This window comes from Oncorhynchus mykiss, chromosome 9 (assembly GCF_057628025.1).
Source record: "Oncorhynchus mykiss isolate SJ-2025 chromosome 9, ASM5762802v1, whole genome shotgun sequence".
NCBI lineage: Eukaryota > Metazoa > Chordata > Actinopteri > Salmoniformes > Salmonidae > Oncorhynchus > Oncorhynchus mykiss.
The window spans coordinates 75,648,007-75,674,460 of record NC_143030.1 but is presented as its reverse complement, the minus strand read 5'-3'; the positions used below and the strand labels follow the sequence as shown (position 1 = coordinate 75,674,460).

Here is a 26,454-nt window from a genome sequence, read left to right as displayed (position 1 = left end):
ACTAACCAACCAACTAACTAACCAACTAGCCAACCAACCAACCGACTAACTAACTAACTAACTAACCAATGAACTAACCAACCAATTAACTAACTAACCAACCAAACAATTAACCAACTAACCAACCAACTAACTAACCAACCAATTACCTAACCAACTAACTAGCACACTAGCTAGCTAACCAACTAACTAACTAACAAACCAACCACTTAACTAACCAACCAATTAACTAACTAACCAACTAACTAACAAACTAGCTAACTAACCAACTAACTAACCAACTAACTAACCAACCAACCAACTAACTAACTAACCGACTAACCAAATCAAATCAAATCAAATGTATTCATATAGCCCTTCGTACATCAGCTGAAATCTCAAAGTGCTGTACAGAAACCCAGCCTAAAACCCCAAACAGCAAGCAATGCAGGTGTAGAAGGTGTAGAACCAACTAACTAAGCAACCAATGAACTAACCAAGCAATTAACCAACTAACTAACCAGCTAACTAACAAACTAGCTAACTAACTAACCAACTAACTAACCAACAAACTAACTAACTAACTAACCAACCAATGAACTAACTAACCAACCAATGAACTAACCAACCAACCAACCAACCAACCAACCAATGAACTTACCAACCAACTAACCAACCAACCAACTCACCAACCAACCAATGAACTAACCAACCAATTAGCTAACTAACTAACCAATTAACCAACTAACCAACTAACCAACTAACCAACTAACTAACTAACCATAGAAAATATACATGAAGAAAATAAGGAAGAACGAGAGAGAAAGCCAGAGTGTGATTTTCTCCTCAGTGACAGCTGGGCCCAGAAACCCAGGCACTTTTCTTCTCACACAAAGCCCATTAAGTATGCCTCTCGCTCAATGGCCCCAGCAGCCTTGAATTGCTGCAAGTTCCACCCAAAAGTGTGGCAGCCTTTGTCATTGTAATCAGGTCTTGTTTGTGGAATGCTGCCTGTATTTCCCGCTGCTCAGGACTCATATTTGTCCCGACTGCTTCTGCAGGGGGGGGTGTACAGGTAGTCAGTGGCCAGTGAGGCAGCAGGCAGCAGGAAGGGAGGGAGGGCTGGACTAGGGGGAGCAGGATGTAGTTGTGGTCTGGGGACAGTGATGTGGTTGTGGTCTGGGGACAGTGATGTAGTTGTGGTCTCGGGACAGTGATGTAGTATTGGTCTCGGGACAGTGATGTAGTTGTGGTCTGGGGACAGTGATGTAGTTGTGGTCTGGGGACAGTGATGTAGTTGTGGTCTGAGGACAGTGATGTAGTTGTGGTCTGGGGACAGTGATGTAGTTGTGGTCTGGGGACAGTGATGTAGTTGTGGTCTGGGGACAGTGATGTAGTTGTGGTCTGAGGACAGTGATGTAGTTGTGGTCTGGGGACAGTGATGTAGTTGTGGTCTGGGGACAGTGATGTAGTTGTGGTCTCAGGACAGTGATGTAGTTGTGGTCTGGGGACAGTGATGTAGTTGTGGTCTGGGAACAGTGATGTAGTTGTGGTCTGAGGACAGTGATGTAGTTGTGGTCTGGGGACAGTGATGTAGTTGTGGTCTGGGGACAGTGATGTAGTTGTGGTCTGGGGACAGTGATGTAGTTGTGGTCTGGGAACAGTGATGTGGTTGTGGTCTCGGGACAGTGATGTAGTTGTGCTCTCGGGACAGTGATGTAGTTGTGGTCTGTGGACAGTGATGTAGTTGTGGTCTGGGGACAGTGATGTAGTTGTGGTCTGGGGACAGTGATGTAGTTGTGGTCTGGGAACAGTGATGTAGTTGTGGTCTGAGGACAGTGATGTAGTTGTGGTCTGGGGACAGTGATGTAGTTGTGGTCTGGGGACAGTGATGTAGTTGTGGTCTGGGGACAGTGATGTAGTTGTGGTCTGGGAACAGTGATGTGGTTGTGGTCTCGGGACAGTGATGTAGTTGTGCTCTCGGGACAGTGATGTAGTTGTGGTCTGTGGACAGTGATGTAGTTGTGGTCTGGGGACAGTGATGTAGTTGTGGTCTGGGGACAGTGATGTAGTTGTGGTCTGGGAACAGTGATGTAGTTGTGGTCTCGGGACAGTGATGTAGTTGTGGTCTCAGGACAGTGATGTAGTTGTGGTCTGGGGACAGTGATGTAGTTGTGGTCTGGGGACAGTGTGTAGTATTGGTCTCGGGACAGTGATGTAGTTGTGGTCTGCGGACAGTGATGTAGTATTGGTCTCGGGACAGTGATGTAGTTGTGGTCTGGGGACAGTGATGTAGTATTGGTCTCGGGACAGTGATGTAGTTGTGGTCTGGGGACAGTGATGTAGTTGTGGTCTGGGGACAGTGATGTAGTATTGGTCTGGGGACAGTGATGTAGTTGTGGTCTGGGGACAGTGATGTAGTTGTGGTCTCGGGACAGTGATGTAGTTGTGGTCTGGGGACAGTGATGTAGTTGTGGTCTGGGGACAGTGATGTAGTTGTGGTCTCGGGACAGTGATGTAGTTGTGGTCTGGGGACAGTGATGTAGTTGTGGTCTCAGGACAGTGATGTAGTTGTGGTCTGGGGACAGTGATGTAGTTGTGGTCTGGGGACAGTGATGTAGTTGTGGTCTGGGGACAGTGATGTAGTTGTGGTCTGGGAACAGTGATGTGGTTGTGGTCTCGGGACAGTGATGTAGTTGTGCTCTCGGGACAGTGATGTAGTTGTGGTCTGTGGACAGTGATGTAGTTGTGGTCTGGGGACAGTGATGTAGTTGTGGTCTGGGGACAGTGATGTAGTTGTGGTCTGGGGACAGTGATGTAGTTGTGGTCTCAGGACAGTGATGTAGTTGTGGTCTGGGAACAGTGATGGAGTACAGTATTCCTGGCGCCATATAGTGTACCAGACCAAACTTGTGTGTGTGTGTTGTGTTATAAAATCATAAAACTCATACATGAGAGAGTGTGGTGGAAATAATTAAAGGCTAGAGGCATATGTTTTCTTTAGCATGTTAAAAATGCCTGGGTATGCTGGCGTGGAGCTTTATAGGGAGGAACTGTGATACTAATATAAACAGATAGAAAGTAAACAGACAATGAATATTTTTTGCATATCTTATGCAAAAATACAGCTTCTCTTCTCACATCTATTTATTAGGTCTCCATAGCGACATGCTTAGCTGAGTTTTATCAGATTGAACAAGAATGAGTATTATCTCATCTCCAGCACCATGGAAATTGAAGAGAGGCCTAGTGGGCGTGAGAGTGAGACATAGACGGAGAGAAAGTAAGGAAGGAGGGAGGGAGGGGTGGGAGAGAGCGAGGGCACAATAAAGTCACCATGTTATACCTCTGATTGTTTTCATAAGGCAAAGAGCATGATTGTCCAAGGCCCAGTGCTAGTAGTCCATCTGTGAGACCAGGGCCTTCTGCTGTGTTGTGTCATCGTCTCAGCCTCATTCTACTGCACTTTGGTTCCACACAGTCTGACGAGAAAATTGCTTTGAGGTCTTTATTCTTGATCTCGTCTGTAGTACAACCCACAATCATATTTAGGCCTATTCTGGTTGCAAACATGACCTATTCAATGAGAAAAATGTGCTTTGTATTCTCAATTGCTTTGAGTGTATCAGTGAGTGTATAACGTTTTGTTTTCATCCCTACTATTTCAAAACTTACTTTACATTTTCATCCCAGCAAATTGGGAACATTCAAAGAAAATTTGCTAAGATTCCCATTAAGTTCTAGTTAGGACTTTATCTAGCATTAGGATTGTTTAATCAAATACGCTTTAAATTAAATGTCCTTGGAAAGTTCTCCAAGCATTCAATAAAATGTTGTGCACAAAATCTGTAACAACCAGAGAAGATTCACCAAAAGTTCCCATTAGGTTTCCAGGTAATCTAGTAACACAATGTAGCAGTCATGTTTTCCCAGCAAACCAAAATGGGTTCTGTGAAAGTTCCCAGAACATCCGTTAGATTGCGGCAAATGTTCTCATAACACAAAAACTGTCCATTCGTGGCGATGATTATTGAATATTTGAATAAAACGTTCACCTGATGTTGTAAGAACATTCCTATAACACATTTTGTCTGTCCTTTAATGGTTCCCAGAATGTTTCATTAAGTTCTGGGAACAGTGTGGGTACAATACAAGAGATAAGTTCCCAAAATATAAAAAAATGCTCAGTTGTGATGACATTCATACAATGTTTAAGTTAGGTTGCACAGGGCATTTCCATAGTATTTTAAGAATTAAATAAGTCTGTTTTTATGACATTCATAGCATATTTGTTTTAGTTTGAAATGGGTTTTTTTCAACCACAATTTTGTGACATCCAATTGGTAGTTACAGTCTTGTCCCATCGCTGCAACTCCCGTACGGACTCGGGAGAGGCAAAGGTCGAGAGCCATGCCTCCTCCAAAACACGACCCTGCCCAAGACGCACTGCTTCTTGACACACTGCTCGCTTAACCCGGATCAAACCCGGATCTATAGTGATGCCTCAAGCACTGCAGTGCTTTAGACCACTGCAACACTCGGGAGGCCTTCTGTTTTAGGTTTAACATAATATTCCATTGATGTTCACGGAATATACTGTACATTTATATTTAAGTTTGACCTAATATTACCACAACATTCACATTAAAGCAGATTGGAATATATCGCCAATATGTTTCTCTCCAGATTTAATGGCAATTGGAATTTGAGGACTGTATTGTGATATAGTGACACATAGCATTTTCATTTCATTCATAGGACATTGGAAGAGTTTTTAATCACACAAACACAACCATATTTTTTTTTTTACTCTTCATATGTTCACAATCTGCATATTTGGGGTTTGAACCTGCAATCTTAAGTTCTCAAGACAGTTTTTTTTTTGTCCTCTGCACCACAAGGAAAACTCTCTTAAAGATATTTCTTTCAGAACATAGCCATGGCCGTATGGTCAATCAGGAATTCCATGCTTCCTTTTTTATCCTCCTTAGACATAACTAACCCAGGGATATACTGGTAACTGGGTTATTCACCATCCCTTCACCCATCCTCTTTATATGCTGTGTACTTCTGGGCCCATATTTACAAGGTGTCCAAGACTACGAGTGCTGATCTAGGATCACTTTTGTCACACCGCTCCCCATCATTACGCACACCTGTTACCAATGTTACGCGCATCAGCGCTTCATTGGACTCACCTGGACTCCATCACTTATTGATTGTCTCCCCTATATCTGTCTATTCCTCAGTTTCATCCCCGTGTCAGCATTAATGTCGTTATGTTCCCCCCCCTTGTCCAGACGCGGTCCTTGTTTTGTTTTCATGTCTGTCATTCATTAAATATTCACTCCCTGTACTTGCTTCTCATCTCCCAGGGTCTGTCCTTACAACGTTTTCTTTTTAGATCATGAAAAATAAGCCAGTGGTCACCATATCAAAATCAAATGAATGTTTGTTCACCGTGAGACAAACATTATCTGAATATCAGCACAACTGGATACTTTTTGTGTTTTTGGAACCTACAGTGCCTTGCGAAAGTATTCGGCCCCCTTGAACTTTGCGACCTTTTGCCACATTTCAGGCTTCAAACATAAAGATATAAAACTGTATTTTTTTGTGAAGAATCAACAACAAGTGGGACACAATCATAAAGTGGAACGACATTTATTGGATATTTCAAACTTTTTTAACAAAGCAAAAACTGAAAAATTGGGCGTGCAAAATTATTCAGCCCCCTTAAGTTAATACTTTGTAGCGCCACCTTTTGCTGCGATTACAGCTGTAAGTCGCTTGGGGTATGTCAGTTCCCACAACTTAATGAAACTTTCTGGGAAACTTTAAAGAACAGACAAAATGTGTCCTGGGAACGTTCTGGTAATATCAGGTGAATGTTTTTGTGCACCCTAAAAGGAACATTATAGAATCATCCTCACAACTGGACAGTTTTTGTGTTTTGGGAACATATACAGTATTTTGTGATGTCTCCACAATGTTCCCACCAGACTGTTCCCACAACTTAATGAAACCATTCTGGGAACCAATAAAGAACAGATTAAATGTGTTCTAGGAACGTTTTTGCAACATCAGGTGAATGTTTTATACAAACATTCTATAATCGTGATCACGACTGAACACTTTTTTGTGTTATGAGAACATTTACCCCCACCTAACAAATATTCTGGGAACTTTTTCTGGGATAACTCCACAATGGACAGCATCAGATTACACCATAACAAGAATCTCAAGGATATTGCATAATGAGGATGAAATGGAAATTTCAATGAATTCTCACAGGGGTCATTTTTCCCTCAACTGGGTTTTGTTAATTCTTCTATTTCATGCACTTCTCTGTGTCATTTGTTTGAACTTTTGTGTCTTTATCGTACAGACTCCCAGGTACAGACTCCCAGGTACAGACTCCCAGGTAGCTGTAGGGCACGTCAGAGTTCAGCAGCCTGTTCTATAGTGACTTCATGGTTATTAAGCAAGGGACAGGGATATCAGAGAGCAGGGTGAAAAGCCTGGCTGGAGAGGGGACAGGGGGAGGGGGAGATGGAAGAGGGGGAAGGGAGGAGGGGGTGCCTAACGTTAATAGGTTAATGAGTGTGGAGTGCTCAGGAAGAATAGAGCGGGAGTGTCTGGCTCCCTCAGAAAGAAACTTCTGGTGGCATTAGTAAGGCCAGCACTCTTTTAAAATGAGAGTCTCTCTTTGTGAGCCATGCAGAGAAAGCAAATTTAATAAGCAGTGAATCCATTACATGTGCTTTCTATTTTTTCACCATAGCAACGCTGGCTAGGGGGCATTGAGACAAGGCTATGTACAGAGGACATTATTATCTAGGAGGGAGAGGCTGTCCCCGACAGACAGAGTGCATAAACAAGGCCTGGAATTAGCTTATTGTGTCTGCTCTAGGAATATAAAGAATATGGAAAACTATACTATAGAGAAATATAAACTGTAAAGTCAGACAGTCAAATAAGAGAGAATATGATTTATTCAATATGCATCAATTGGATTCTTGTTCTTCACACTGTGCTGCATGAAAGCAAGCATCGAAATGACTCATATGGCAGGCAGCGTGTGAACCGGTTTTGAAGCTGTGCCATGTCATCATGTCACTGATATTTTACTGAAACACTATAAAAAGTATATGTATTTTAGTCATAATTGATGTGAAATATAGAGCTGGGCCCCCTCTTGTCGGAACTAGAAGCACAAGCATTTCGCTACACTCGCATTAACATCTGCTAACCATGTGTATGTGACAAATAAGATTTGATTTGATTTGATTTGATTTGAGCCTTGGTAGCATTAAGATGATCGTTAGCACCATGTTACGATGTAGGCTATCTTTGGTGGCCGAGCTGTTCCCCAAACCGTTGGTACTAAAGTCGCACTTGAACACGCTCATTATTTAACGACTGCTTCAGACTACTCGTAGAACAGAACAGCTAGATGCTTATTTACCCTTTAGGCATCACAATCACTACTAAACACAGAATCAAGAAGTGTATCTCTGGGACCGCTAAATAACTTAAGAACGAAGTTGACTACAAATAGCCTACAAAGTTGCCAATGTCTTTTCAATTGTTATAAACAAGTGAAGAATTAAACAATGCTTCAAAAATGGAAACCGAGATGACTGCAAACGATGAATACATTATAGGCTATATATATATACATTTCAATTACATTGAAATAAATGTTAGGTTCAGTCAATTGAATTCTATTTAGCTAATTCTAGGCTACTGTCTGTAACTTTAGCCTCAATATATTTCATGACGTGTAACAATCTGTGCTCAGTGATGTGCCAAATCTTGATTGTGTGCATCTAGGGTAAGCATTTCGAATAAGCCACCTCAATATTTGCAGCAATTGGTGGTAATATCTCTCTAGGATAGGAGCTGATCCGTCTTCAGTATTGTGGAATAATTATCGTGCAAAAGGAAGACTTGACCAGAGAAAGCTGATCCGAGAACAGCACTGCTTTTCTTTGGATCCTGTTCCTATCAGTATCGAGACATGGCGTAATGACGCACTCAGGGAACGTTCTCCATGTGTGCTTGTTAAGGAAATACTCTTAACCGTAGATACGTGTTTTGTATTGTTGAGTCATTTACACCATGCAATATTTAAGTGTAATCTTTCAAAAAATAAAATAAATAAATACCAATGTTTTTTTGCAAATATTTAGGTAAATTATCAGGCTAACTCGTTTGAACCTGCTTCGTAGAATACCCCTCTTTACCGGGACTAAGTGAATCACAGGGGGGAAAGGTAGAGAACAGAACATCAATAAACTGCAATGGTGGAGGTGGTGGTTCAGTGAGGATGGGATGAAAACCCAGCTTCAATCCCATGGTGACATCATTACCGCGTTGTATCATCCTGAAGTAGTAGCTGCGTTAGTGTATTGTTGTCGGTATTGTGACAGTGTGAGTCAGGCTATATACACTACACGACCAAAAGTATGTACAGTAGACCACATCTCATTCCAAAATCATGGGCATTAAATGTGGAGTTGGTCCCCTTTTCGCTGCTATAACAGATTCCACTCTTCTGGGAAGGCTTTCCACTAGATGTTGGAACATTGTTGCTGGGACTTGCTTCCGTTCAGCCACAAAAGCAAACAATAGTATAGATTGTCATTGTATGCTGTAGTGTTAAGATTTCACTTCACCGGAACTAAGGGGCCTAGACTGAACCATGAAAAACAGCCCCAGACCGTTATTCCTCATCCACCAAACTTTACAGTTGGCACTATGCAGTCGGGCAGGTAGCGTTCTCCTGGCATCCGCCAAACCCAGATTTGTCCATCGGATTGACAGACGGTGAAGCGTGAAACGCGTTTCCACTGCTCCAGAGTCCAATGGCGGGGAGATTTTCACCACTCCAGCTGATGCTTGGCATTGCGCATGGTGATCTTAGGCTTGTGTGCGGCTGCTCGGCCATGGAAACCCATTTCATGAAGCTTCCGACTAACATTTATTGTGCTGACGTTGCTTCCAGAGGCTGTTTGGAACTCGTTAGTGAGTGCTGCAACCGAGGACAGATGATTTTTACGCACTACGTGCTTCATCACTCTGCGTTTCCATTCTGAATGCTTGTGTGGCCTACCACTTCACGGCTGAGCCGTTGTTGCTCCTAGACGTTTCCACTTCACAAAGCAGAACTTACAGTTGACCTGGGCAGCTCTAGCAGGGCAGAAATTTAGCGAACTGACTCGTTGGAAAGGTGGCATCCTATGATAGTGCCACATTGAAAGTCACTGAGCTCTTCAGTAAGACCATTCTAATGCCAATGTATGTTTGTCAATGGAGATTGCATGGCTGTGTGCTCGGTTTTATACACCTGTCAGCCAAATCCACTAATTTGAAGGGGTGTCCACATACTTTTGTATATATAGTGTATATTTGTCAGGATCTTACTCAAAAAGACTTTGAAAGTAAAATTAACATTTTTAAAATTGAATGTTTTTTTTTTTACTAAAGTTTTCACCAAAGAATGCAGAGTATTTGTGTGCCAGTAGTGAAATGTCCAGACCAGACCAGCGTACCAAATGTTCTTTGTGTTGGAGTTGTATAGCCATTGTTGTTGAAAGCTGAGAGTGACCGGCTGTGATTGGCTAAGGGAGTTGGCAACAGTCAAATACCCTTCTTTGTACGGCCCCATCCGATTGGTTTGGCTTGGGCTAGCTGAAATTACCCCTCCCCTCCCTATCCCCCTACAAGTTGAACGAAGTTTGCTGGAACTTTTTTTCCGGAGAAGTTAACTTCTCAGTAATTGACGGTCGCGCGTGGGACAGTAGGGTACCGCAGATATGAAGCTGTGTCTCACTTTTATAGGTTAGTCAACTAATATTATTTTTTCCCATTGACAGGTACTTGGATTGAACATGTGTTTTATAGCGAGTTGTTTGTGTGATGAAAGTACTGCTGTTTGTGATTTTCGAGATTCCTATGCAAGAGTTGGAGACACTTAAAACTCAATTAAATAGTCTTCATAATGAGTTTAGCCTACTGAGCTTTTTTTGTTTGTGTAGCTGACATTTTTGCGTCAATTTGTTGCATTATAATTATTATTTATTTGTTTTTATGCCTAGGCCTATAGGGTCATGATAGTGACAATAATGTAATAATTTAATTTAAATTCAAAATAATTTCTCTCAAAAAGCCGGTTTCACGTCAACTTACTTTTTATTATTTTGGAAATATAGTCTAGTTTGATTTACTCCGAGAGAAAAAAATGTGTTCCTTTTGCTAGTTTAAAACAACAGTTGTTGCACACGAAAACAAAAAAAAACACAATTTCAGAGATTATTCTATTTTATTTCTAAATAGGCTACTGAATAGCCTAATCCTTCGAATAACCGAAATCTAAACTCCCTAGACCTTCCGGTAGACTTTCCCCAGACAAAGGCCAGTGTATTCCCCCGGTGACGTGTGGCTCAGTAACCTTGGGGACAATGCCATCGCAGACTGAAAGCATATTAAAACTTTTCTCTTCTTGTATATCAGCTTGTTCCATCTGTCGAGGGACTTCTATGAGTCGGGACTCCCCACCTCCTCCTTCAGCTGCCACCATATGCAATATTTAATACTGACCATGGGCTTGTCACGTGACTATTGTCGAGGCCATCTGCAGCGAAACTTTTAAAAATCGGTTGAAGAAAAAAGTTACCAGCTGGTAACCGGGGAACTGCTCGGGGTCCTTGAGTTTTGGAAAAAAAAAATGGAGTCGTTCTTCAGGAAAAAAATGTCAGAAAACCCCGGGGGTTTACAAAATACAAATTTGGATTAGGGTATCACTATGAACAAAGCAAAATATATGTGATCAGATCAATGAGGCAATTTTAAAGGAATAATTAGACTATGATAGGCTATTTATATGAAACCATATTTAGGCTATAAACTGATGGTGCTAATATTGTACACATCAATAGACAAAAGTAATTTAGCCTTTGTTGCAAGATGTACACTACATGGTCAAAAGTATGTGGACACCTCTTCAAATTAGTGGATTTGGCTATTTCAGCCACACCTGCTGCTGACAGGTGTATACAATCGAGCACACCGCCATGCAATCTCCATAGACAAACATTGGCAGTAGAATGGGCCGTACTGAAGAGCTCAGTGACTTTCAACGTGGCACTGTCATAGGATGCCACTTTTCCAACAAGTCAGTTTGTCAAATGTCTGGCCTGCTAGAGCTGCCTCAGTCAACTGTAAGTGCTGTTATTGTGAAGTGCAAACGTCTAGGAGCAACAACGGATCAGCCACGAAGTGGTAGGCCACACAAGCTCACAGAGTAGGACCGCTGAGTGCTGAAGCGCATAGCGTGTAAGAATGGTCTGTCCTCGGTTGCAACACTCACTACCGAGTTCCAAACTGCATCTGGAAGCAACGTCAGCACAAGAACTGTTAGTCGGGAGCTTCATGAAATGGGTTTCCATGGCCGAGCAACTGTACACAAGCCTAAGAGCACCAGGCTCAATGCCAAGTGTCGGCTACAGTGATGTAAAGCTCGCTGCCATTGGACTCTGGAGCAGTGGATCTCTGGAGTGATACATTACACCATCTGGCAGTCGGACGGACAAATCTGGGTTTGGTGGAGGCCATGAGAATGCTACCTGCCCAAATACATAGTGCCAACTGTAAAGTTTGGTGGAGGGGGAATAATGGTCTGGTAGGCACCTTAGTTCCATTGAAGAGAAAGCTTAACACTACACATACAATAACTTTCGAGACGATTCTGTGCCCTGTCTTGTTTCAGCATGACAATGCCCCCGTGCATAAAGCGTGGTCCATACATAAATGGTTTGTCGAGATCGGTATGGAAGAACTTGACTTGTCTGCACATTGCCCTGACCTCAACTCCACCGAACACCTTTGGGATTAATTGGAACGTCGAATGCGATCCCAGGCCTAATTGCCCTACATCAGTGCCCGACCTCACTAATGCTCTTGTGGCTGAATAGAATCAAGTCACTGCAGCAATGATCCAACATCTAGTGGAAAGCCTTCCCAGAAGAGTGGAGGCGTTTATAGCGACAATGTTCCAACATCTAGTGGAAAGCCTTCCCAGAAGAGTGGAGGCTGTTATAGCAGCAATGTTCCAACATCTAGTGGAAAGCCTTCCTAGAAGAGTAAAGGCTGTTATAGCAGCAATGTTCCAACATCTAGTGGAAAGCCTTCCCAGAAGAGTGGAGGCTGTTATAGCAGCAATGTTCCAACATCTAGTGGAAAGCCTTCACAGAAGAGTGGAGGTTGTTACAGCAGCAATGATCCAACATCTAGTGGAAAGCCTTCCCAGAAGAGTGTAGGCTGTTATAGCAGCAAAAGGGGGGACCAACTCCATATTAATGCCCATGATTTTGGAACGAGATTCAATGTTCAATGAGCATATACCATATACTTTCGGTCATCTAGTGTATGTTGTCGAGCTTGTCATAGGCTCCAAAGACAATTCAAGTTTTACAGAACAAGCCTATTCAGCACACACCGCTGTCCATGGTCCTGAAACCATAGTGGGCTAGATGGCAAAGGAGCTGTCTGGGGTCCTGAAGAGATACAGGACAAGTTCAAACTTACTGTAGCCTTCTCACTGTGTGTGTGTGTGTGTGTGTGTGTGTGTGTGTGTGTTCTCAAGAATGTGATTATTTACAATTTGCAAGGTGTGTAGATTTAGTCACACAAACTTAAGCCCTGGGCCTTCACCTGTCTCCTGGCTTCTGCGGCCTCTATTTCTTGGATCAATGCAAAGGCGGATTTTTTGTTTCTGTCTTTTGTTTACTCTATTGTCGACGCTGTTGTGTTGACTAACGCCTTGCTCGTAGCCGCACATCTGAAATCATACTGATGCGCTGTGCAGGACACCAGTGATTGATTTCAGCTTCAATGCATAACAATGGGATTGCAAAAAAAAAGACCCTGCTGCAAAGAGATAAGCATTTAATAGAATTTCTGAAAGCTGAAGGTTGGCTTTTTGAATATTCCCTATACAGTCTACGGCGTGGAGACAACAGACAAAGGATGGCATTTGTGGGAAGTATTTTCAAATGGATTGTAATGATTGATTGTCATTTTCACTAATGGTTCCCGAAACAGCAAAGCAAAACCACGGCGTACGTAACATTTGGGAGTGATGCCAAGTTGCTAAATGCTAACATATTTACTTGTCTCTATTAGCAGAATGTTATCCATGCCAAGTAGCTAAATGCTAACATATTTACATGTCTCTATTAGCAGAATGTTATCCATGCCAAGTAGCTAAATGCTAACATATTTACATGTCTCTATTAGCAGAATGTTATCCATGCCAAGTTGCTAAATGCTAACATATTTACATGTCTCTATTAGCAGAATGTTATCCATGCCAAGTAGCTAAATGCTAACATATTTACTTGTCTCTATTAGCAGAATGTTATCCTTGCCAAGTAGCTAAATGCTAACATATTTACATGTCTCTATTAGCAGAATGCTATCCATGCCAAGTAGCCCAAACAGAAATATAACTTTTTATGCACTGCCACAACAAAGCTGCGATCATCACTGAGATTTTGGAACAAATATGGCAAAGTTTCACTGGCCACTCAATATATGGATTTTATTTAACAGAAATAGAAACTATGGACTATTCATCGATTTTAAAGATCTACCATCGTGTTTTAGAATTATTTGAAGCTGAATGATTTGCATGTTTCTACAACACTATATAGTTTTCGTTTAAGTCTTTACCTATGCTGTACTACTGCGATTTTCCACGGAGACTTACTCTCTCTGTGTTTTCAAGAACCACTTTCCATATGCACTCGAAAATAACAAATGAGATGCTGTCATCCCCTGCTATACATACTAACTCAGGGCATACATTAATTCCCTGCACGAGAAAAGTGTCCATTGTGTGAGTTATTGGACAGTACCACCTCTGAGGAAGGAGGGGGGGGGGGGGGGGGTAGATGACAGCTTTAACGTATGCATGCTTTTATGGAGTATCAAAGATTTATCTCCAGGAGGAAAATAAGAGCCTTCTGGGGTTGGTTGTTGGTTGTTCCCTAGTAAAGCAAACATAAAGCTCATGGCCTCCGACTTTATCCTCCCTGATTGGAAGTGCACAGGATCATATAAAAGTGAAATAATTGTTCAATTACTAGGCTATTTGAATTATAATATATACAGTACCAGTTAAAAGTTTGGACACACCTACTCAATCAAGTGTTTTTCTTTATGTTTTTACTATTTTCTACATTGTAGAATAATAGTGAAGACATCAAAACTATGAAATAACACATATGGAATCATGTAGTAACCCCAAAAAAGTGTTAAACAAATCAAAATATATTTTAGATTTTAGATTCTTCAAAATAGCTACCCTTTGCCTTGATGACAGCTTTGCACACTCTTGTTGGCTGCTTTTCCTTCACTCTGCGGTCCAACTCATCCCAAACCATCTCAATTGGAATTAGGTTGGGTTATTGTGGAGGCCAAGTTATTTGAGGCATCACTCCATCACTCTCCTTCTTGGTCAAATAGCCCTTACAAATCAAATTGTATTTGTCACATACAACCTTACAGTGAAATGCTTACTTACAAGCCCTTAACCAACATTTTAAGAAAAATCTCTAAAAAAGTAAAAGAATCTCTAAAAAAGTAAAAGAATACAAATAATTAAAGAGCAGGAGTAAATAACAATAGCGGGGCTTTATACAGGGGGTACCGGTACAAATCAAATCAAATCAAATCAAATTTATTTATATAGCCCTTCGTACATCAGCTGATATCTCAAAGTGCTGTACAGAAACCCAGCCTAAAACCCCAAACAGCAAGCAATGCAGGTGTAGAAGCACGGTGGCTATGAAAAACTCCCTAGAAAGGCCAAAACCTAGGAAGAAACCTAGAGAGGAACCAGGCTATGTGGGGTGGCCAGTCCTCTTCTGGCTGTGCCGGGTGGAGATTATAACAGAACATGGTCAAGATGTTCAAATGTTCATAAACGACCAGCATGGTCGAATAATAATAAGGCAGAACAGTTGAAACTGGAGCAGCAGCACAGTCAGGTGGACTGGGGACAGCAAGGAGTCATCATGTCAGGTATTCCTGGGGCATGGTCCTAGGGCTCAGGTCCTCAGAGAGAGAGAAAGAAAGAGAGAATTAGAGAGAGCATATGTGGGATGGCCAGTCCTCTTCTGGCTGTGCCGGGTGGAGATTATAACAGAACATGGCCAAGATGTTCAAATGTTCATAAATGACCAGCATGGTCGAATAATAATAAGGCAGAACAGTTGAAACTGGAGCAGCAGCACGGCCAGGTGGACTGGAGACAGCAAGGAGTCATCATGTCAGGTAGTCCTGGGACTTGGTCCTAGGGCTCAGGTCCATCCTGAGACAAGGCTGAGTATAGCCCACAAACACCTCCGCCACGGCACAACCCAAGGGGGGGGGGGGGGGGGCGCCAACCCAGACAGGATGACCACATCAGTGAATCAACCCACTCAGGTGACGCACCCCCTCCAGGGACGGCATGAGAGAGCCCCAGTAAGCCAGTGACTCAGCCCCTGTAATAGGGTTAGAGGCAGAGAATCCCAGTGGAAAGAGGGGAACCGGCCAGGCAGAGACAGCAAGGGCGGTTTGTTGCTCCAGAGCCTTTCCGTTCACCCTCCCACTCCTGGGCCAGACTACACTCAATCATATGACCCACTGAAGAGATGAGTCTTCAGTAGAGACTTCAACAGAGTCAACGGTACACAACCAGGAGGTATTTCATTGTCCTGTTGAAAAACAAATGATAGTCCCACTAAGCGCAAACCAGATGGGATGGTGTATTGCGGCAGAATGCTGTGGTAGCCATGCTGGTTAAGTGTGCCTTGAATTCTAAATAAATCACTGACACTGACAGTGACACCAGCAAAGCACCCCCACACCATCACATCTCCTCCTCCATTCTTCACGGTGGGAACTACACATGCAGAGATCATCCGTTCACCTACTACTCTGCATCTCACAAAGACACGGTAGTTGGATCCAAAAATCTCAAATTTGGACTCATCAGACCAAAGGACAGATTTACACTGGTCTAATGTCCATTGCTCGTGTTTCTTGGCCCAAGCAAGGCTCTTCTTATTATTGGTGTCCTTTAGTAGTGGTTTCTTTGCAGCAATTCGACAATGAAGATGTGATTCACGCAGTCTCTGAACAGTTGATGTTGAGATGTGTCTGTTACTTGAACTCTGTGAAGCATTTATTTGGGCTGCAATTTCTAACTCTAATGAACGTATCCTCTTCAGCAGAGGTAACTCTGTGTCTTCCTTTCCTGTGGCGGTCCTCATAGCGCTTTAAGGTTTTTGCGACTGCAATTGAAGAAACTTTAAAAGTTCTTGACCTTTTCTGGATTGACTGACCTTCATGTCTTCAAGTAATGATGGGCTGTCATTCCTCTTTGCCTATTTGAGCTGTTCTTGCCATAATATGGACTTGGTATTTTACCAAATAAGGCTATCTTCTGTATACCAACCCTACCTTGTCACAACACAACTGATTGGGTCAAACCCATTAAGAACAAAATTAATTCCACAAATGAACTTTTAAAAATTCACACCTGTTAATTGAAATGCATTCCAGGAGACTACCTCATGAAGCTGGTTGAGAGAATGCCAAGAGTGCGCAAAGCTGTCATCAAGGCAAATTTGGCTACTTTGAAGATTATTTTTTTTTTTAACACTTTTTTGGTTACTACATGATTCCATATATGTTATTTCATAGTTCTGATGTCTTCATTATTATTCTACAATGTAGAAAATAGTAAAAATACAAAAAAAAACTTGAATGAGTAGGTGTGTCCAAACTTTTGACTGGTACTGTATATATTTGTAATAAAAGCTATTAATGCATATCAGTGTGTGTGTGTGTGCGTGTGCGTGTGTGCGTGTGTGCGTGTGTGCGTGTGTGCGTGTGTGCGTGTGTGCGTGTGTGTGTGTGTGTGTGGAGAAGCAGAGAGCGAGAGAGAGAGAGTAGGGTACACTGAATTATAGTGGGGCAACCTAAAGCCCTGCCCATATGATGCTCTCGGTTTTACTACTGCTTCCGTGATGTCATGGCAAAGGGCGGAGGGAGGAAAGAGGTGGGGGGTGGGGGGGACAATGGCTCATGTAGGAAAGGTAAGTCAATATTACGTTTTCTCGCTGACAAAGGCAAATTAAGCCATGCTTTTTGCTTGCAAACAAGTAACATTTAACGCCTCAGATCTGGAACTCCGCGCTGTCGCCATTTTCAGGAGGCCGTCCTGCGCTGGCGTTTCACGGATTGAAATCTGGATATTAAAGGCTACGGGACTAGAATCAGATTGTACTCGAGCTGTAACGGAGGACATCATCCACCAAACTACTTGACAACCGTCCTCCAAACTACTTGACAACGAACCGAACTCACTCAAAACAAAAGCAAGACGTACAGAGAAAATACTAAGGAAATATTCAGTGATTCAGGTAATAACATGCTCTAAAAAAAAATGTTTTACACTGTATAGTCTACAGCAAATCTATAACAACTGATTGTTTATGATGCCAAAGTATTCATGGTTTTTTTTACAACTTTGTATAGCCATTCGTTTCTGAGTCATTGCATTGTCATGCATTTGAATTTGGAACCCAAAGAGGATGGAGTGAGTGTTGTCAGGACTTGATAAATATATTGTTTTATTTTTCATATTTCTCACTAGTAGGAGACGGTCTGTAGCTCATGTTTCTCAATGTATAGAATGCAACTGCCATTTGTCAATCAAGGTTGTTTTGGACTAGGATATGTTTTTGTGTGGAAAAGTGTATCACTTCCTGTCCTGCATTGATGTTTCCTTGTTGATGCAATTAGGCTCCCACAAGCTGACGTGTATGTGTTGACATTACTGTATTTGGGAGAATACGCTTTTATTGAAAGAGAAACAGATAAATCTATCTATATATCTATTTAGCATACTCAAAATCATTGCGAGTACTCCGAATTAGTCAACTATGGCGCTCACTTTTAGAATATCGGTGATATTTAAGCGCTTGTAGCTGTGACTCTGCTTGTGTGCGCGTAGAGTTGGTCATTGTGTTTCCGGCAAAAACCTAATCTAAACAACGTAAATCCGCATTGATCTTGAAACACAGCTGTTTGTGTTCAATGTGCACAGTGCTCTTTCACTTTATTTTATTCGGTATCACCTTCTCTTTGGAATATATTATAACGACATCAGTCGCCGTTACCTTGCTATTACGCAGTTGACCACTATTAATGTTTGTATCACTGTTTTGTCAATTTTATTCTGTCTGACCATCCACTGAATAATTTAGGTAAACTTGCTTTACTGGGAGTTTGTTAGTTTCATATGACTGCGTGTAATTAAGGTTGAACAATGGGCGTTGCACAGGAGTCCCAGCCAAGCGTGTGGATGGGGAGGATAGAGGAGGGGTGGCCATTTGATCCGCAGCAGAAAACAGAGATGCCCCCTTCATATGTCTGGCGCCCTTAGTCAGATGCGCAGATAAAAAGTCCTTAGCATATTTCATTTCATTTGAGAATCTAGGATATGACGCTCAACGTGCCCGTTCCAAAATCTATTTTTGTCGACTTCTGCTCTGTTGACTTTGGCCATTCGTAGCCTACTGATCTGGTTTGTGTCGGTGTCTGGTATGTTGTGTTAAATAATGCTGCTCTCTTCTGCTTAGTTGGTCACATAATGTGCCATGCGGTCTGTCAAAGCACCTGCGCCTAAGATGGAGGATGAGAATGAAACACTGGGCCATTATGAAAAAAATGTCCTCTAGTCGAAAGTTTGGACTGCTGTGTTCAAATCTGTACTCTACTGCGAATGTCCTGGTCTCTCCCAAGAACGACCACATGCTTTCTTAACTAGCTACTGTAACTATCTATTGTTACTATTATATATATGGGGGGGGGGGGGGGGGGGGGGGGTACTATGCTGCCACAAGGCAACGGCAATACTAGTCATATAGTGAACATTATAACGTCATCGAATAAAAAATAATATTTTAGGAACTTGCGGTGCCACATTGATATGGGTACCCATGTCCACGTTTATTATAAATACAATTGCAGCCTGTCCATGGTAGTTAGACTAAGATAAATGTTTTTAAATGTAGTCTACGGTGTGTTTCTTTTCTCTATAATAACATGTTTTTTTCCCCTATGCTCCTTTTGCAATTTATAGTAAATACAAACGGGACGACGATATTTTCTTTGTAGATAATAATTGAAGATGATCCTATACCTGTGTTGTTTTTATTAATTTATATAGTATTCTATTCCATAGACCACATATAAACTATTGAAGCTTTGATTCTTTTTTTATGAATATTAATATTCGTTATTATTAAAACGGTAAATGTGGATCTAAGATTGGAATCTTGGATTCTGATGGAACTCTTATCGTGAGTTGAAATGCACCCACCGGCCGTGGTGCTGGCAGCAGGTGCCACCGGAAAATAGGACAGGAGAGTGCTATAAAAACGTTGAGAGAAGCAGCTGGGTCAAATTGCGCCCTCGTCATTCAAAGCATATCAGAAACCAGAGCAATAGAGCTAAGGGTCAGGGTCGTGCAAGCAGTCGATATAGAACGAAGTGTCATTTATAACAAAAACCTTGGAATAATGATTCTTATGGTGTAGTTGGTGAACATCAACTTTACAAAGCCTCTGGCATTCGGAGTATTCCGTTATGGCCATTTTACAACTAAAAGCCTCAAGACTCGTTGTGTGCGACCCCCATGTTGTGGCTTCAAAAATGATATCTCAACGATGGCGAATGTGGCACGAGTAGGAGGATACGATCCTTAAAGAAGTTTTTGTTAATAACAGTCTTTTCAGCATTTATCGAGAGTATTTTCACACCCGCAACAACGGCCTTCAGGAGCAGAGATGTACTCTTTTAAGCCCACATCATAACTGTAAAAAAAAGAAAGTGTTAAGAATGTGTCGGAATAGTGAAGTGTGTATCGAACTGTTTTATGGTTGATGTTCTTATGGCCCTCCCAACCGATCTGTGCAACACCCTCTGGCGCTTTGTCTCATTCTGACAAACATCATTTTTATTCATTTTCTTTACTCTAATTATTATTAGTTTTCTTTACTAAAGTCGGCTTATTTTTGACCTTCTAGAACCGTATATTCTTGTCTATTTTTTTTAATCGAATATGAATAGTTTTAAATCGATATTAATAGTAGGATTAAATAAAATAATGTATTCATGCTTTTCATTGATGGATATATTATTATTATTAAGTGCAGCTAGTGTAGGCTATTATGTTTTGTCAGAACATGTGATTTTTCCTCTTTGGTTAAGAGTTAACAGCCTTCCCACTTGGCACAGACGTCAGTTCTACGTCTGGTTTTCGTTTACATTTGGTTGAGTTGTCAACTGAAGTGAATTCAACGTGAAATCAACAACAACAAAAAGGTCACAATTGTCATTTGGATTTAGGCTAAAAGTTGGGTGGGAAAAAATAAACGCAATTTCTCCACTGAAGACTTTGTTTTGCAAATCCAAACAGTTTTCCAAGTTGATTAAATTTCATCACATTAAAAGCTTTTGTTGAAATGAGATGGTAACAACGTTGATTCAACCCGTTTTTTTTCCCCCAGTGGGTTGTCTTGGTCAACAGTAATTACACCTGGTTATTTCTAAATCCTGCTTAACTCAACCAGGATGTACAGGTGGCCCAGCTTAGATGATTGTAACAACATACTCTGGTACTTAATCTAACTACAGATGTAATATCTGTCTTTACCCCATTGTCTCTTCCAGATTTTATTACTTTGTTTTTGCTGAAAAAGATTTGTCTGAGTTTGTCACTAATTAGATAGTTTGACACTATCCTGGGAAAGCTATTTATTTGCGGTTTTAAAAAGGCTGTCCCCCCCCCCCCCCCCAGTTAAAGTTTGTAATATTAATTTCTTCAGTCATTATGCGTTCTCATTCACTGGCCTTTTGTCTCTGAAATTAACTTCCCCGACAATCAACTAATTATCATATTTCCAGCTCTCTCATGACTAAATGATGAGATGACAGTCGTAAAAAAATCACAACGAACACCACCTGATCTCCAAATGAGGAGTTGTGCTGTTCTTTACTGCTATACTGCTGAATGGGCTTTAACACAGGTGGAATGGGCTGGAGTTTCAGGGGGAATGGGCTGGAGTTTCAGGGGGAATGGGCAGAAATTTCAGGGGGAATGGGCTGAAGTTTCAGGAGGAATGGGCTGAAGTTCCAGGGGGAATGGGCAGAAATTTCAGGGGGAATGGGCAGAAATTTCAGGGGGAATGGGCAGAAATTTCAGGGGAATGGGCTGAAGTTTCAGGGGGAATGGGCAGAAGTTTCAGGGCCTTTCCAGGAGAGACATTAGGTCTTAGTTAGTAATTAATATAGGATTAGCTGCCTCCTTCATTCTAAAACACACCATTTAATTTACTTTAAATATTGTGTCTGGGATAATAAGCAAGAGGGAGAGAGATAGAGAGAGGGAGGGAGAGAGATAGAGGGAGGGAGAGAGATAGGAGGGAGAAGGAGGGAGGGAGAAGGAGATGGAGAGATAGAGAGAGAAAAAATAGAGAGTGGGGGAGAGAAAAAGAGATTAACAGTATTGCTGTTGTAATCACTTTTCTAAGGAGGAATGAAAGTTGATAAACAAGCATTTTGTGGGGTGCATTGGGTTGTGCTGTGCGGTGGTGGGGTGGGGGGAGAGGGAGGAAGGAGGGAGGGGGGGTTTAGGAGGATGTGGGGTAGCTCTGGGACTGCTCTGACACGGGCACAGCCTTTTGTTGTCTCACTGTCTGTCTGCACCCTCTGACGCGGGGACTGGGCTGTGACTGAATGACATGGGATGCTCTGATACGTCTGTTAATTAAAGTGGAAATAAATTCAGCACATGGCACATTCGGTCACTGACAGACAGAGGGTGAGAGGTTTAGGACAGAGAGGATGGGAGGAAGTTGAGAAGATGGAAAGAGATGGAGAGAGAGAGTGTGGTGGATGCTTAAATAAATAGTAGAAAAGTGCCTGTTTGAAAAAATAGAGACAGTCAGATAGATGATAAAAAAGAGAGTCAAATAGATGATAAAATAGAGACAGTCAGATGATAAAATAGAGACAGTCAGATAGATGATAAAATAGAGACAGTCAGATAGATGATAAAGTAGAGACAGTCAGATAGATGATAAAATAGACAGTCAGATAGATGATAAAATAGAGACAGTCAGATAGATGATAAAATAGAGACAGTCAGATAGATGATAAAATAGAGACAGTCAGATAGATGATAAAAAAGAGAGTCAGATGATAAAATAGAGACAGTCAGATGATAATATAGACAGTCAGGTGATAAAAGAAGCACGAGTCTGGGTGTGGATCATTTATTAAGGTAGTTTGACTTGGGCTGTCCCCGGCTGTGCCACTCCCTTTATGTAGGCACTGTAGCTGTGGGTATCTGTGCCCATACCCGGGTAGAGACAGATGGGACTTGAGGACAGACACCCACTTCTCAGGAAATTCACCGGATTGGGAGAGAGGAGGCAAGGCAGGAGGCTGTTAGGAGGAGGGGTTCTTTACCCTCTGCTCTGGCCAACCTGAAGACACTAAGTTTGAAAATGTAGTGAACAGTAGTCTTGTACAGATTGTCATGATTTAAACATTTGCAGTTCGGAGTTTCATCCGTTTAGCTGTAACAGTTTGTTCTGTTTTTGTATATAGTGTTCTGTTATCTTCAAATTGTGTTTTTTTTCTTCTTCACATTTTGCAAAGGTCCTTGTTCTTATGGTTCTTCTGAACCTCACGTCTGTGGACAGCTCCAGAGTGCTGATCATTTTAACACGGGCTCTAAAACAGCGAGCCTAGAATTTTTTTCTTCAAAATAGTTTCTCTTCTTTCTATCCCGCAACATGTGATAAAGGGAATAGCTATTACCTTGATGAAAAAAAAATCATTGATTTATAGATGATTCATTATTTACTGACTATTTCCCCCTCCCCCTTTCCCCTCTCCTTCCGACACCCCCCCCCCCCCTTTGCTCACATGCACCCAACTACTGAAAAACTCAATAATAATGTGCAAATGTAATTGATTCTAATAGCAGACTGGCAGAGATTCCAGCTGGGGCACTTTAGTGTGCATACATGTGTGTATGTAAGTTTGTGTGTGTGTGTGTGTGTGTGTGTGTGCTCTCCACTATTTTTAGTTAATAGGAATGTCCAGAGTATGCTTGAGTATGCTCCTCATGACCTTCCTCCTCCTCCTATACCTTCCACCTCCTCTTCCTCTTCCCCCTCCCCATTACCTTCTACCTCCTCCCCCTTTCCCCTCTCCTTCCAAACCATCCCCCACCTTGCTCTAATGCACCCAACTACCGAACAGATCAATAACAATGTGCAAATTTGACTCCAGCTGGGGCACTTTAGTGTGAATACTGACATGTGAGTGTGGTGTGCGTTTACATGTGTATATTCTGTGTGCTCCACCTTTTTAGTTAAGTGTGCTTGGAGTATGCTTGAGCGCCCCCCATTCCTTGCCCTACCCCCACACTCACCTTCCACCTCCTCCAACCCATCACCATCCACCTCCTCCTTCCCATCCCTTTCCACCTCTTCCTTCCCATCACCATCCACCTCCTCCTTCCCCTCACCTTCCACCTCCTCCTTCCCATCACCATCCACCTCCTCCTTCTCATCACCTTCCAGCTCCTCCTTCTCATCACTTCCACTTCCTCCTTCCCCTCACCTTCCACCTCCTCCTTCCCATCACCTTCCACCTCCTCCTCCTCATTACCTTCCGCCTCCTCCTCATCACCTTCCACCTCCTCCTTCCCATCACCTTCCACCTCCACCTCCTCATTACCTTCCACCTCCTCCTCCTCAATACCTTCCGCCTCCTCCTCCTCATCACCTTCCCACCTCCTCCTCCTCATTACCTTCCACCTCCTCCTCCTCCTCATTACCTTCCACCCCCCTCCCATCACCTTCCACCTCCTCCTCCTCATTACCTTCCGCCTCCTCCTCCTCATTACCTTCCGCCTCCTCCTCCTCATTACCTTCCTCCTCCTCATTACCTTCCACCTCCTCCTCCCTCATTACCTTCCACCTCATTACCTCCACTCCTCCTCCTCATTACCTTCCACCTCCCTCCCATCACCTCCACCTCCCCCTCCCATCATTTCCACCTCCTCCTCCTCATTACCTTCCGCCTCCTCCTCCTCATTACCTTCCACCTCCTCCTCCTCATTACCTTCCACCTCCCCTCCCATCACCTTCCACCTCCCCCTCCCATCACCTTCCACCTCCTCCTCCTCATTACCTTCCACCTCCTCCTCCTCATTACCTTCCACCTCCTCCTCCTCATTACCTTCCACCTCCTCCTCCTCATCACCTTTCCCCTCCCCCCATCATTTTCCACCTCCTCCTCCTCATTACTTTCCACCTCCCCCACATCACCTTTTACCTCCTCCTCCTCATTACCTTCGACCTCCTCCTCCTCATTACCTTCTACCTCCCCTTCCCATCACCTTCCACCTCCTCATCACCTTCCGCCTCCTCCTCCTCATCACCTTCCACCTCCTCCCCCTCCTTGTCTTCCACCTCCTCCTCCTCATCACCTTCACTCCCCCTCCCATCACCACCTCCTCCTCCTCCTCCTTATTACCTTCCACTCCTCCTCCCATCACCTTTCCCTCCTCTTCCCCCTCCCATCACCTTCCACCTCCTCCCCCCTCCTCATCCTGCCCTTCCCATCACCTTCCACCTCCTCCACTTCCACCTCCTCCTCCCCATCACCTTCCACCTCCTTTTCATCATCCCTTTCCACATCCTCTTCCTCACCTTCCACCTCCTCTTCCCACCTTCCACCTCCTCTTCCTCACCTTCCACCTCCTCTTCCTCACCTTCCACCTCCTCCCCATCAACTTCCACATCCTCTTCCTCCTCACCTCCTCCTCCTCACCCTCCTCCTCCTCCTCACCTTCCACCTCCTCCTCCTCACCTTCCACCTCCTCCCCATCACCTTCCACCTCCTTTTCATCATCACCTTCCTCCTCCTCAACACCTTCCACCTCGCCCTCTTCTTCCTCCTCAACTTCCACCACCTCCTCCTCCTCTTCTTCCTCCTCCTCGCCTTCCACCTCCTCCTCCTGACCTTCCTCCTCTTCTTCCTCACCTTCCACCTCCTCCTCACCTTCCACTCCCTCCAACCCATCACCTTCCACCTCCTCCTCCCCATGATTTTCCACCTCCTCCTCCTCCTCCTCCTCACCATTTTGTTATTCAAATCCTCCCCCCCCCCCCTCTCTCTTTGGCTGAACAGAAAATGAGTTTCGGGGCGAGCTCCTGAATCAGCGTTGGACTCGAGGCGAGAGGATCAGCCGCTGCCAGCCCACACAGAGGCTGCAGAGTAGACCAATCAAAGTGAGTGACAAAGCACACCCTCTTTCTCCCTCCTCCTTTTCCTCCTCCTCCACAGCCCTTCGTGTCTGCAGGGTTGGAGGGGGCTGCTGGACGGTGCATTTCAGGCAAACAAATCAAACAGAACATCAAATCCTCTCTCATGTCTACCCAGTCCAGCCTACTACAGTCCAGGGCAGCTCAGATCAGCTCAGCAAAGCTCAGCATTTTACTTACATAGAGTTCACTTCAGAGCATTTTATGTAGACATCAGACAAAAAACTCAGGATGTCCTTGAGCTGCTTTTGTTTTTTCCTGATATCCCCCCTCATCAGCATAAAATAAAACCTCTCTCTCTCTTTCTCTCTTTCTCTCTCTCTCTTTTTCGCTCTCTTCTCTCTTTCATTCTCTCTCTCTTTCTCTCTTTCTCTCTTTCTCTCTTTCTTTCTCTCTCTCTCTTTCTCTTTCATTCTCTTTCTCTTTCTCTCTTTATCCCTTTCTCTCTTTCCCGCTCTCTCTCGTTCTCTCTTTCATTCTCTCTCTCTCTCTCTCTCTTTCTCTCTCTCTCTTTCTCGCTTTCATTCTCTCTCTCTTTCCCTTTCTCTCTTTATCCCTTTCTCTCTCTCTCTCTTTCTCTCTTTCTCTCTTTCTCTCTCTCTTTCTCGCTTTCATTCTCTCTCTCTTTATCCCTTTCTCTCTTTCTCGCTCTCTTTCATTCTCTCTCTCTCTCTCTCTCTTTCTCTATCTCTCTCTCTCTCTTTCTCTTTCTCTCTTTATCCCTTTCTCTCTCTCTCTCTCTCTCTTTCTCTCTCTCTCTCTCTCTCACTCTCTCCCTCTCTCTCTCTCACACTATGATGGATGTTCCCCTCTGTATGGATATATTTTGTCATACATATTAACACAGGTAGGGAGGAGGGAGGAACAAATGAGAAGGAGGGAAAGAGGGGTTGTCCCTTGGGTCTAGTAAAAGCAGTTTAGCTACCCTCTGATGGCCAGGGTTCATCAGAAAGGATGGCTTTTATTGATTTGGTTTGATTTCCAGAAGTGGAGTAGCAGTTACAGG

At 43.1% G+C, this 26,454-nt stretch overlaps 1 protein-coding gene across 1 annotated transcript in view; it reads left to right on the top strand.

The window, feature by feature from the left end:
- The first annotated feature begins 17,167 nt into the window (after positions 1 to 17,167).
- LOC110531264 (myelin transcription factor 1) overlaps positions 17,168 to 26,454 on the top strand; it is a 56,781-nt gene continuing 47,494 nt past the window's right edge. The window contains 2 exon segments of the mRNA XM_036988882.2: positions 17,168 to 17,459; positions 25,315 to 25,415. The gene's annotated coding sequence lies outside the window, so the exon portion shown is untranslated.